A 14297-nucleotide genomic window follows, 5' to 3' on the forward strand; every position below is an offset into this window, starting at 1 on the left:
TTTTTAATAAGGGAAAGAAAATATATTTTTAAACTAATTATCATAATGCCATTTACTTATTCCATAATTATTATTTAATCCAATACTAAAATAGTCCTATTTAAATTCTTGAACTTATCAATTTCCTTAAATTGATCCTCAAATTCCAAAAATTCTCATTTTAGTCACTAACCCAAATTTTAGGATGTTACAAATCTCCTTTCCTTTAAGGAAAATTCGTCCTCGAATTTTCACTATTTCTCAAGATGAAGCAATCCGTTATAATACTCAACAACTCTTAACAATAATTACTTATTGATTCAAATCAAATCTTTCAATTATCTCTCTAATTACCACTTACTAAATACTATGATGATTCACAAATCTATTAATCATCAAACTATTTTACCACGATATCGAAATTTACCTGCCATCATCGTTGGATCATTGAAATCTTCATCAGTCCTTAAATTATAAACTTGTGCAGTTGGTTGCATATCATGTTGAGTGAAAGACTCCGATCGATTTCTTCTACGACCTCTACCTCTATTTCTTTGAGATACCGCTATAGATCTTTCTCTCTGTACTGTCTCTTCAGTCATAAGTGGACAATCTCGAATTAAATGTCCAACATCCCCACATCTAAAACAAGCTCCAGAGATTACTCTACATACCCCTGTATGATTCTTTCCACAATATGAACATTGCCTGACTTGACTGAGATTTGATCTTCTATCAATAAAAACATCTGATTCCAACATATCATGAGTTGAAAAATCCCATTCACTATTTTTCTTAGATGGAGAGGAGCTCGACGAAGCACCCATCCTTTTAGACTTTTGAACTCTCTGTTCTTTAAATCTTTCATTCTGAGCTCTCTCTAGAGCTTTAGCTCGATTAACCAATTCTTGAAACGATGACAAATTCAAGGCTATCAGCAACTCTCTTAGCCTAGGGCGCAAACCCTCCACAAACCAGTCACATACATCATTCTCAGTCGGAATAAGCTCAGCAGCAAAACGACTTAACTTATTAAACTCACATTCGTATCCATACACTGTATAATTCCCTTGCTTCAAATTCAGAAATTCTTGCTTCATCTGTCTAATATATTGGTCACCAATATACTTACGATTAAATTCCTCCAAAAAGAATAACCAGGTCACTTGATCACTTCTTAATCTCATGGTGACATTGGTCCACCATATTCTAGCTTGTCCCCTTAACAAAGAAACTATTCCATCTAATTTCTCCACATCAGAACAGTGGAGTCCATCTAACATTATCTTGACATCATTCAACCAAAAATCCGCAGCAACCGGATCTTCCTCAGCTTCACCCCTAAACTCAGGTACCCCTAAACATTTTAATTCTTTAGCTATATTCATTCGAGGAGCTGAGGGCGCAGAGGGTTAAAAACGTGACAAAACAACATTTAACGTCCCGAAAAATATCCCTTGATCTCTCACTGGTACTATTGGAGGTGTTCGCTCTTCACCATGCCTGGCCAGGGCAAATGAATTGCTACTACCCTCAGGTCTATTACTTATTCTTTCACTGCGAGGACTCTCACGATCAAACATCTAATACATAACAATATAACTCTATTAGAAGACAGCATACTCATAATTCTATCATATCAGAAACTTTCACTTTTTGTTGGCATGTACACATTTTCAAAATACTTTTGACTTCGGTTTAAGCCTAGAATCGGCTAAACCTTGGCTCTGATACTATTAAATGTAACACCCCCAACCCGTACCTGACTCGGATACGAGTCCGAGGTGTCACATTGACCCGTCAAAGTATATACTTTTATAAAAACCATAGAAAATTTAAAACTTTTATTATATAAAGTAATTCTTTTACATAAACATATTTAAAACCTTAACAGACTCCATCAGAGCGTACATATATATCATGACTTAGTTACATGTCAACATACTAAATTATATGACAAGATATACTTTACAAAATATTTCTGATCTGAACTTTGCGCAGAGGTATGCTGCTCTACGGATCTGAAACTTGATATTCTGACTTATCCACACCTACGTGTAAAACATTTACACGCTAAGTCATAGACTTAGTGAGACATGTAAATACATAAAGTAAAATAACAAATGCATGAACATCCCATATAACACATATTATACTTATATACCTATTAAACCCATCACTTACCGGTTTATCCTTACTTATTTCCTTATCATTGATTCAATTCCATCAAATGAGCATATATTGAACATAAACATAAAATATAACTTCAAACACAACAATACATGGATAATTACTATGATCATATCATACATAACCATATCACATATCATATCACTATTATCCATATACACTTGTTACCCTTATTATCATATAATCCTAACTTGTCACTTTTACATATCGTTATATTAAATTATGGTTTCTTTTCAAAGCCCATGTACACTATTGAGAACTTAAGGTACGTGAGTACATAGAGGTTGTGCACTATGTTGTCACCACAGCTCGTATAAATCCCACTAGGGGCGTGTAGAATTTGTCCCGAAGGACCACGTAGATGTCCCGAAGGACCACATATAACACATATGTCCCAAAGGACCACTATGTCCCGAAAGACCGCGTAGACCCTCGGCTCTTGGCATGCCAACTATACCTATAACTCTCATAACACATGACATGGGCATTATCTTTTACCTCATTACACATTCACTTATTCATATCACATAGTTCTTTCACATAGCTCTTTATCACATTTCATATGATCACATAGTCACGTAGTTTACTTTCACGTAACATTTTCCATGAAATTCACATTATTCATTCTTTTCACACATGGTCACATCACATATACCTTTTTCTCATATGTATATAACATATTATTTCTTATCTTTTAACATATATTACATATGCATATAATCTTATGTCTTATTACCAATATCTAATATATCTTATTATACTAACATATCATATAGCATTATACTAGAAGCACATATGAGTCATATTATTTTCATATATATTTTATCATATATTTCATGATCACATGACCTATTCTCATAATACAAGCATTTACATAGTTCACACATAAAAATGCATTCAACAATTAAATATATGAATTTACTCATATACCATACATATAACACCATATCACTACATGTTTATGCTTTAATACTTATATCATATAATATTGGAATTGGACTCATCGCAAGTCTTAATTCTTTAACATAAAGTACACTTACTATCATGTACTCACCTGGTCTCAATGAACCATCTTAAACTCTTATTTTCGTTGCGTATCTTACTCTGTCGACCTATCCGAACTTTTCTTTCGATCGATGTCTATATAATCATGTATTGATACTATCAATATCCAATTAATATACTTTAATCTATCATTTCATAGACTGAATAACGATTTATTTCATTTCCCATTGAAGTGCATCGGTGCATTCTTCAGTGCATCGACGCATTCTTTAACATGTGCATCGATGCACTACCATGCATCGATACACAATTTACATTCGATGTTTCCATTTTAAGGGGATGCATCGATGCACTCCTGATGCATCGATACACTAACTATACTCGATGTTAATTTATTTGAGAGTGCATCGATGCACATTGAAGATGCATCGATGTACACAACCCTAAAATTACATTTTGAGCCCAAAAATTCTTACTTTGACCTCAAATTCTACTTATTAACCCCTCCTTATGTCTTAAAACTTATCTATACATGTATCAACCTTCTTATAACACTATAAAACTTTACCATCTCCCATAATCCACCATAATTCTTGAATCAAAGAATTTCATTAAATTTTCCATGTGTTCTAAATTCAATTCTATCACCTTTAACTTCTTAATTAACCCATTGACAAGTCAAATCCATCTTTAAAACTTCAAAAACCTCTTTATATCAAGAATTCATTTCTTAACCCTTAATTAAATTTCCTTTCTAATTATCTCCTTTTGGTGTTTTAAGCTTATATAAGCTTTCCTTAAGCTTATATAACACTCATGGAATAAAACCCAACTTAAACATTCAAGAATTAATCATAAAAATTAAAACTCACCTTTGAGGTTTGAGCTTGAACCCACGGGAAGAAGAAATGAAGAAGGAAAAGAAGAGTTCTAGATCACTCTTCACATCCCACGTGTTTCATTCTTAATAAGGGAAAGAAAATATCTTTTTAAACTAATTACCATAATGCCCTTCACTTATTCCATAATTATTATTTAATCCAATACTGAAATAGTCATATTTAAATTCTTGAACTTATCAATTTCCTTAAATTGATCCTCAAATTCCAAAAATTCTCATTTTAGTCACTAACTCGAATTTTGGGATGTTACATATCACATGTGCCTTTTCTCATATATCTCATATAACCATATATATCTTATTTTATAACATATATCATATATGCATACCTTCACTTATCTCATATCATATAATTTATGTTATGTCCTCTTATGTTCACATGACATATAATGCATACAAATCATATTCACACAATATCAATCCTAATCATTATTCTACTCATGAAATCATATGTTTCACATGTAGGAAACAAACTCATCGCAAGTCTAATTTCCCACAAACCAAATTTAATACTATTATGCACTCACCTGGCCTCACTAATCAATATCGATTTCTTATCTTTTCCTCGATGACTATTACTTGTCAACTTGTCTAGACTTCGCTATCGATCGATATATATAAGATCAAACATATTATATACATATCAACATTCCAAATCTCATGATTCAATCCTTAATTCTTAGACTAATAGAAATGAGTAATTCTATTTTTTATTTTGAGTAGTATCGGTTCCCCCATATAGGGTACTGATACTTCCTTAACTGTGGTATTGGTACCATGCCTAGGTATCGATACACATATTGCATTCTTTAATTATCGTTTCAAAGATGGTATCGATACCTCATGAATACCTTCCCTAATTTTACTCTTGAAGTATTGGTACCTGATGAAGTAGTACCGATACCCATAGCCTAAAAATCACTTTTCTTACCCAAAAATTCACCCAAACTTACTTAATTCTTCTTATATAACCTCCTTTTATCCCTTTAAACTTAATTACACTTATTCTAGCCAAGTTTTACCACTTTAACTCATCTTAGTATCCAATATTCTATCTTAAATTTAGAAACCAAGAATCTTACAAATTTATCAACATATTCTAAATTCGTTCCTAATACTCTGAATTTCTTAGTTAGATCCTTGACAAGTCAAATTTTACTTCAAAACTTATTTATTAACTCTATCTCAATAATTCCCTTAAAAACTCTTTACATTAAATCTTACATAACTTAATCCTCTTTGAGTTTTAAGCAATCTTAAGCTTTCCTTAAGCTTTTCTATCACTCCAAGAATCAAAACCAACTTTAAAATGAAAGAATTAACCAACTTGAGACCAACTTACCTTAGATATGGTGTCACTGTGGAGAGAAGAAGAAGAAAGATGAAAAGAATGCTCTAGAATTTCCTTTTTTCCCCTCTTTATCTTCCACGTGGTTACTATATAACCATAATAAAATAATTATTTTGATGGTCAAATAACCATTTTGCCCTTCAATCTTCTCATATCTACCAACTAGAGTTGATATTGCTTTCAAAGTGCCAAACCCCTTAAGAATATAAGAATATACCCAAGCCACTCAAAGAGAACCCTCACGAACAAGTAGTTTTCACATGAGCTGCAAAACACAAGCTTTATTCCAACATCGAAGGTCTTTTAACCCCAACTCTCCTTAAGACCTAAGAGAGCACACATAATGCTGAGCGACTTTAGCATCAGTAACACTAGAGTCATGACCTTTCCAAAGAAACCTCATACAAAGCTTAATAACTCTATAAATCATAGCAGGGGGAAGAATAAACTACATGCACCAAAAAAATTGCGATGCTAAACAAAACAGACTTAATAAGTTGAAACCTTCCAGCAAAGCTTAAAAGCCTATCAGACCAATGCCCCAACTTAGCCTTATTACTTTGTTTTTATTTTGGTCATCCAATTCTTTTTTTCTTTCAAATTCATATTTAACTTTAAGGGTGTTTAAACTTTATTTTTTAACCGAATTAACCAATCAACCAATATTTTTTCTGGTTAATTGGTCGATTAATTTTAGGATCGATTGATTAATGCTTTTTTAAACTTCTGTTATCCATTAATTCAGTTCAAAAATGATTAATTAACTAAATTAACTATAATTATTAATATATTATATGCACGAACCAACCGACCTCAGTGGTAAAAGAATCGTTATTGTTCTTTGAGATCCCGAGTTCGGACACCATGAATTCTAGGGGTGTGAGCATTCACTGTCAACATATACTACTTTGTACCTATCCCATATTAGTCGAGGATTAAATTACTGAAAGACAACTGACGAACGTAAATCAAAACCAAGTATTATGAGAAAACTATCTACAAACGCAAGTTGTGTATCTAAATATAATTAGATGATCCAAAACATGAAAGATCAACGAAATATTTTAATCAATCACAGTGACATCAAACCTAACACTGAAAAAAATAAATGTAAAAAATAATCTAACAATAAAAAAAACTAAAAAATATATTAAAAGTAAAAAAATTATTATAAATACAAATAACATCGTACCATAAAACAAAAAAATGTAAGCTAAAAAAACCCTGATAACATTAGTTTCTCTTTTACCGTTCACATCCCAAAAATATTTTTAATGGCATGATCTCTAATGAAATGATGTCTAATTTCAATGTGCTTAGTTCTAGAGTGTTTGATGGGATTTTTAGTGAGACAAATAGCACTAGTATTGTCACACTTGATAGGAATGGTACCTACTTCAATTCCATAATCAAAAAGTTATTGTTTCATCCATAAAACTTGTGCACAACAACTACCGACTGAAATGTATTCCGCTTCAGTGGTAGATAATGCAACACAATTTTGTTTCTTTGAAAACCAAGAAATCAGCATATTTCCAAGGAATTGGCAAGCACCATAGGTGCTTTTCCTATCTAATTTGTATCCTCCATAATCCGCATAAGAGAAGGCATGCAAGCTAAAGCTAGAGTCTCTAGGATACCAAAGTCCTAAACTAGGAGTGTCCTTAAGGTATCTAAAGATTCTCTTAACAGCTAGTAAATGTGATTCCTTAGGACATGATTGAAATCTAACATATAAGCAAACACTAAACATAATGTCAGATTTACTTGCGGTTAGATAAAGCAAAGAACCAATCATTGACCTATATAATTTAACACCCACACATTTACCTCATTCATCTTTGTCAAGCTTTGTTGATGAGCTCATTGGAGTGTCATAAGGTTTCCCATTTTCCAGTCCAAACTTCTTGAGCATACCCTTGATGTACTTAGCTTGATTGATGAAGATGCCATCTTTTCTTTGCTTGATTTGGAGTCCCAAGAAAAATGAGAGCTCCCCCATCATGCTTATCTCGAATTCACTTTGCATTAGCTTAGAAAATTCTTAGCAAAGAACATCATTAGTAGAACAAAATATTATATCATCAACATTAATTTGAACTACTAATAAATCTTTACCTTTATGCTTTAAAAACAATGTAGTGTCAACCTTCCCTTTTGAAAAACCTTTTTCAATTAAAAAGTTTGACAAAATTTCATACGAAGCTCTAGGAGCTTGTTTTAAACCATAAAGCGTTTTTGTTAATTTAAAAACATGATCTGGAAATTTTGAATCTTCAAAACCAAGAGGTTGTTTCACATACACTTCTTCTTTTATAAAACCATTTAAAAATGCACTTTTAACATCCATTTGATATAATTTGAATTCATTGAAACATGGAAATGCTAATAACATTCTAATTGTTTCCATCCTAAATACAGGAGCATATGTTTCATCATAGTCTATGTCCTCTTCTTGAGTATACCCTTGAGCAACAAGTCTAGCCTTGTTTCTCACTATATTACCACTTTCATCAAGGTTATTTCTAAAAACCCATCTAGTACCTACAATAGATTTATTACTAGGCCTTTAAACTAATGTCCATACTATACTTCTCTCAAATTGATTTAACTCTTCTTGCATAACCATGATTCAATGTTCATCATTTAATATTTCTTTAATATTCTTAGGCTCTATGCATGAAATAAATGCAACATAATTACATATATTTCTAAGAGAAGATCAAGTTGTTACCCCTTTGGATGAATCACCTATTATTTCACCATCCTTGACATAGTTGTATTCCCTTGGGTAAGAGACTTTCATTTCTTCAATGTTAGATACTCGAGAGGGTCTCGAGTTTCCTCATCTTTCGTTTCTTCCTTTGATGATGGTTCTCCAACGTCATGTGTAACATCATTTATGTTTATAATACCTACATCATCATTCACACAAGAATCCTTCCTCGGAAGGGGATTATCATCGAAAACAACATGTATAGACTCTTTTACAACTAAAGTTATTTTATTAAATACTCGATAAGCTTTAAAATTTAAGGAATAACCCAGAAAAATTCTTTCATCACTTTTAACATCAAATTTGCCAAGATTGTCTTTACCATTGTTTAAAACAAAATATTTATATCCAAAAGGATGAAAATAGCTAATGTTAGGCTTTTTATTTTTAAAAAGTTCATATGGAGTTTTCTTCAAAATAGACCTAATCATTACTCGATTAACAACATAACAAGCGGTATTTGTGGCTTTCGTCCAAAAATATTTTGGCAAATTGTTTTCACAAAGCATGGTTCTAGCCATTTCTTCTAAAGTTCGATTTTTCCTCTCAACAACTCCATTTTTTTGAGGGGTTCTAGGTGCTGAAAAATTGTGGCTAATACCATTAGAATTACAAAATTAAGTAAATCCAAGATTTTCAAATTCAGTTCCATGATCACTCCTAACACTAGTTATAAAGTAACCTTTTTCGTTTTGGATTACTTTTGAAAACGTGATGAATTTTTCTAATGCTTCATCTTTAGTACTTAAGAATAGAACCCAAGTATATCTAGAATAGTCATCTACAAATACATATTGTTTTCCACCCAAGTTAGTAGTTCTAGATGACCCAAAAAGATCTAAATGGATCAACTGTAATACTCTACTAGTGGATACATCATTAATGGATTTAAAAGAAATTCGCTTTTGTTTTCCTTTAGCACAAGCATCACAAATTTTATCATTATCAAATTTTAGCTTTGGCAACCCTCTAACTAAGTCTCCTTGAATTAGTCATTGCAAAACACTCATACTAGCATGTCCTAGTCTCCTATGCCATAACCAACTATCATGCTCATCCTTAGCAACTAGGCAAAATTAGCCATATCTATAGAATCTAAATGCACCATATATATGTTTCCTATTCTATGACCAACAAGCATAATCTGATTAGATGCAATGCCAATGACTTTACAACCATTAGTTTCAAACATGGCATTGAATCCATTATCGCACAATTGACTAATACTCAATAGATTATGCTTTAGTCCATTCACATATAAAACATTCTTAATTTGTATGGAAGAGGTATTACCTATAGTGCCTATACCTTCAATGTGACCTTTTGAGTTATCACCAAAAGTCACATCTTCTTCATTTTTGGAGTTGAGCTCTGTGAACCAGCTTTTGTCACCGGTCATGTGTCTTGAGCATCCACTATCAAGGTACCATGAATTTGAATTTGTTTCTCGTGCCTTGTAGCAATGTTCCTTTCCCTATAAACATAGATTATTTTTTTTATTTTTGGTACCCAAATTCTTTGGGGTCCATATTCATTAGTCTCCAAAATTCTAGTCCCCTTAGGTATCCATTTGTGTAGAATATCCTTATCTTTAGTAGTAATGAGTTCTTTAGGAACCCATATACTTCTAACGATTTTTCCATTAGAGGTTTTTCGGGGACCTCTATGATTGTAGTTTTTAAAACTTTTTCTAACAAAGTTGGATTTTGAATTTTCTCCATTTTCAAAACGTTTTGTTCCAACTTTATCAAAAGAAGCTTTAAGATCATCAATTTTCTTTTGATGATCATCATTGACCTTTGAAAGTAAATTATCCAAATCATAATTTTTCTTTTCAAACTCTTCTAGTTTGATTTGCAAATTTTTTATTTTACTTTCAAGATCATTGTTGGTCTTGGATATGAGATTATTTTCATTTTTCAATTTCGAAATATAATTTTTATATTTTAAAAACAATTTCTCATAATCCGAAGCCAACCCATTATATTCATCTAATAGCTCATCAAACGAATAAACCCATTATATTCCTCTAATAGCTCATCAAACGAATAATCTTCAAAATTAAATGAGCTAGAGGTTACCTGAGAATCTTCCCCGAATGCCATCAAGCACAAGTTTGCTACTTCTTGTTCCTCTTCATCGGAACCTTCTTCATCGCTCCATGTAGCCACGTGAGCCTTGTGCTTAATTTTTGGTTGACCCTTTCTCTTCAATTGTGGGCAATCATATTTGACATGCCTCGGCTTTTTGCATTCATAGCAAATGATCGGGTCATTCTCTTTTGGTTCATTCTTGAAGCCTTCATTTCGTTTGAATTTTCTTCCTTGGTTTGACCTCATTAATTTTCTGAACCGTTTGGAACACAATGTCATTTCCTCGTCATCGTCATCTTCATCCGAATCACTCTCATCTTTTGTTAATTTGAGAGCAACTCCAACGTTTTTTTTCTTCTCCGTCTCCTTCTTTGGTCCGTCTCTTCTGTCAAGATATTCCTCTTCTTTAAGCATCATTTCATGCGTGAAGAGAGAGCCAATAAGCTCATCGAGGGTCAAAGATTTTAAGTTCTTAGCCTCGATGATCGATGTCTTCTTTGATTGCCAAGCTTTTGGAAGAGAGTAAACTAACTTCTTTACAAACTTGTCATTTGGAATAATTTCTCCATATGATTTGAGACTATTGACAATTGTGAAGAATCTATATGTCATGGCTTTGACATCTTCATCCTGTTTCATCCTGAAATTTTCATAGCTATGAGTTAGAAGACTAATTTTAGATTCTTTTACCTCGTTTGTGCCTTCATGAGTGACTTGTAGTTTGTCCCATATCTCCTTGGCGGTTGTACAAGATGAAACTCTCTCGTATTCATCCGGTCTAAGAGCACAAAAGATAATATGGATAACTTTGGAGTTGAGCTGGAACATTTTTGTCTCTCCTTCACTCCACAATCTTGGGTTAGTGGAGGGTTTGATGTATCCATCTTCTATGACATTTCAGCTCCCATATCACTTGCTTGAATGAAATACATCATTCTATTCTTCCAATAAGCATAGTTAGCTCCATTGAAGAAATGAGGCTTGTTGACAGGCATTGAATCGAGAACGAAGTCGTAGTTTGAAGCGCCATCCATTGATGACTTGAATATCGATGTAACTCTTCCCAAATCGACTCAAGAGGTGATTAAACCTTCAAATGAGTGAGGCTATGATACCAATTGTTGAGTTAATCGATCGATGGAATAGGCCAAGAGGGGGTGAATTGGCAATAAAAATTTTGGTGAAAGATTTTACAGAAAATTAAAAATATTTGAACAACGATTTAGAGTGGTTTAACTTTCTCAACCAAAGTCTACGTCCACTACCTTAGCTATCCACACTAAGGATTTTCCACAAATTCACTAATTTGTCTTTCTTTTGAGGATAAAGAGTAACCTTACAACTCCCTCAAGAATTATACTCCAAGTTCTTGAGAACACTCTCTCCCAAAGAGGACAATACAAATTTTGCAAACTTATAAGAAAATTCTCACAAGGCAAGATGTTTGCACAATTCTAGAACAAAGAAAGAACACTCAAGAATAATACAATTGAGCGCAATAAGTGTTCTTGAAAGCAAAAATGAATATTGAATGAAATAGGCTTGAAAATGCTCAAACTTGAGGTTTAATGCTTTCTCTTTGATTCTCTATTGATTCTTGATAATTGTTGTTGATCAATGGCTTCTAAACTTGTTTAAATACTCATTCAATTGATTCTGAACGTTGAGGTTCATTAGTGAAGTCAATAGAGCCGCTTTTGTGTGAAAACAATTATTAAAACAGCTTGGAGCTTGAGGGGAATTGGTACCCCTTAATAGGGAATCGATTCTTGCAGTGTAAAATTTCAAATATTTCGATCGTTACACAGGGGAAATCGGTTCTCTCTGAGCAATCTGTTATTTCTCGGAGCCAAAACCATTCAGGGGGAATCAGTTCCCTCCTTGGGGGGAATCAGTTCCCTCCTTGGGGGGAATCGGTTCCCTCTGGGCAATCTGCCCATTTTGGTTTGAGATTTATTAAGAAATGATTTTTGACTCGATTAAGGCTCGAAATACTTTGTAAAGTTGTTTAAAAGATTAAAACATATTTTTACACTTGAGTAAGGATTTGAAATAGACATTTTGTAAAACTTGGAGTAATATTTTGATATTCGAATAGTTGTATCGAATATACTTAGAAAATCATTTGTAAAATCTTAAAATTCATTTAACTTAATTTGTTATATCGAAACATCAAAATGTTTTCAACATTTAATCCTCAATCAAATGGTGACATGTGTCACTATGTGATTGGATTTTTTAATATTTTTTATTTAATAATTTTTTCATCCAATCAAATGGTGATATGTGTCACTAATTGAATGAATGGAAAACTAAGCACCTTAAAACTGGACCACTAAATTTCTTTAGTATACAGAGCATAATCTATATAATTTATAATATAATTAATGGTAATAAATGACATTATAAGGACTCAAACATGAAATAATTGAATAGTATGAAAATATAAAATATATATAAACAAATATTATAATTGATTAATAATTGAATATTTTTTATTTATATTTTAAATCACATTTAATGCAAAAATTGAAATAAAAGTGAATTTAATATGTTATAATTGAAATGTATCATTTTACTTATTTTAAATTAATAAATTGTCTTTATTATTCTAATTTTATTGAACTGAAATGTATCATATATTATATTTTAGAATATTATAACGTCAATCAGATTCTAATCTTATTTAACAACTATATATTAAAATAGACTAATTCAAGAAAATCAAGTTTCCCCTAAAATTGTCTTCAAATATATAATGAATAAATAATAAAGTATAAAGTTCTTACTCTAACCGCGATATAAACAAGTCAATGTATAAGTTAAAATGCTCACTACTATAAGCCCTCAACTATCAGGAAAATTATAAGTCAACGAAGCTATTCGTTATATTTTAATTATTTTTATTTTTATTTTTTTCATTAAAATGATTTAAAATATAAATAAAATACATTCATATATTAATCAACTATAATATTTGTGTGTGTGTGTGTGTATATATATCATATTATCGTATTATTCAATTATTCCATGTTGGAGTTCTTATTAGGCCATTTTCCCTTTTTTAATTGCCATTAATTGTATATTTTATGTCGTAATTTGTTTGTTATTTGAATGGTGCAACCTAGTGGTTGGGGTGTTTTCTTCCATCAACAACATTTATGGATTCACTTTATTTTCTATTCATTCAATTGGTGACACGTACCATTTGATTGGATAAAAATTTTATTGAATTAAATAAAAATATTAAGAAAAAATATCCAATCACATAGTGACACATGTCACCATCTGATTGATGATTAAATTTATTGAATTAATTAAAAGTTAAGATCAAATTAATAGAATGTGTAAGTAATGAGGACTAAATGTGTAATTATACAAATTTTATTATCTGCCACATCATTTCTTCCGTTAATATTTAACGATAGATAGCTTGATTTACAAGATTTAAATAGTTAGGTGACCCGATTGACAAAATTGAAAAATCGGTGGTTAAAGTAAAAGGGGTAAATAATTAAGTTGTCAATGGTATAGTTTACCCTAAAAACTAATGTTTTATAAATATTGTATTTTAATTACATCTATATTTTTAATCATTTTATAATTATATGTTTAGTACTTAACATTTTATAAATTAATTTAATGATATTCATCGTTAACGGTGTTCATCCACACAGTGTTGTAATATTTTTCTAAGATATGTATTTTGTCTTATAATTTATCTTAATCTTGTGTTTCTTTCATGTACTATATATATATATATATATTATTAAAAAGTACGGATAAATGATTTAAATTTTATCTATAAAAATCATAATAAGGTAGAGTCGTGTTTTATGTCTTAAATTTGTGATTTATTTTGTATCAAAAGTACAACTCTACCTTATGATTGGTCATTGAAAGAGTTTATTTATAGATAAACAACCATCAGCTGTCCATACGTTAATTTATTGTCTCTTGAACCCCATAAACGCCTCTGAACATGATTGGAAATCTCCTTTA

Source organism: Hibiscus syriacus, unplaced genomic scaffold, assembly GCF_006381635.1.
Source record: "Hibiscus syriacus cultivar Baekdansim isolate YM2019G1 unplaced genomic scaffold, ASM638163v2 tig00110940_pilon, whole genome shotgun sequence".
Taxonomy (NCBI): domain Eukaryota; kingdom Viridiplantae; phylum Streptophyta; class Magnoliopsida; order Malvales; family Malvaceae; genus Hibiscus; species Hibiscus syriacus.